Below are 1,152 nucleotides of genomic sequence, written 5' to 3' on the forward strand. Positions count from 1 at the left end.
GGTTCCTGTGAAAGGAGATGACCAGAAAAGTCTGCTCCTCCAGATCGGGTTTCCTCCTTTTTTTCTCTGGGGAATGATTTGTCTGTTGCACTGGTTGGATGGTTCAGAGACAGCCTGATGATCTGACTTGGGTCTTGGGCTACCCACCAATATTGCCAGCAGGACCCAGGAGGAGAAATTCTGTCTACAGAAGTGGTCTCCAAAGACTTTTCTGCCAGCCTATCGACCGAGAAAATTGCAAATATTTTTCTTTTGATTTTAGAAGAGTTAAGTCTTTGCTCCACTGTAGTGTCAACTGTTCAAAGAAACACTCATTGGTCATGCCAGAAGGTATTAATATAAATCATTATCGGAGGGCTGGTATTGGTCTGCCTTCATGTAAATATCCACCTGATTGTTTTTCTTTAGATCTGTAACTATGGTAGCAAGGGGAAACAATTCAAACCCAACGTCCTGAGAAGCAAGAGATCACGACCGCCTCCGTCTCCTATTTGTCTGCTCTCCACAGTCGAAGATGCTGGATAGGGGTCAGTGGTTCTCGCAGGTACTGTCCTTGCACACGCAAAGGGCCTGAGGCAGAACTAAGAAGGCAGGTGTGGCTAGAGCGTAATGAACCTAGGAAGGGAGTTGAACATGAGATTGGAGAGAGAGCTCCTGGAGGCTCTCGTGTGTGGTAAGACGTTCCAGCCACTGATCAGGTAAAGGTGAGGCTGTGGCCGCTGTCCACTGTCAAAGGACAACTGAGCTTTGGAAGTTGCTGGCAGAAAATATAAAGATTTTCTAGGTAAGACTTTGCAATGAATTCTTAAATGGTGGTGAGGATACAACTGCAAATCTGTGGCCTTTTAAGATTCAGTATTAAAATCATGACTCGGTCTTTCAGCAGCCAAGAGGAGGTGATTTGTATGAAATCAAGATGCTTCCTTATATAACAGTATGTATTAACGATCATGCATATAGATGCTTCCCGGGCAGTTTTCAAAAAGAATTTGCAGCTAGGAAGCAATCAGATTCCAGGGCTTACATCAACAGTTTGGCATTTAACAATGTGGCGTTTAGCATGGGCCACGTGGGGTCATGGGTGGGGGCTGCTTCCAGAATCGGTGTGGTGGGAGTTCTGTTTCCAGGCAGCACTTTGCAAAGCGCACACAA

This window comes from Moschus berezovskii, chromosome 15 (genome assembly GCF_049115385.1).
Source record: "Moschus berezovskii isolate FMDL1 chromosome 15, NW_MosBer_1.0, whole genome shotgun sequence".
Lineage (NCBI taxonomy): Eukaryota > Metazoa > Chordata > Mammalia > Artiodactyla > Moschidae > Moschus > Moschus berezovskii.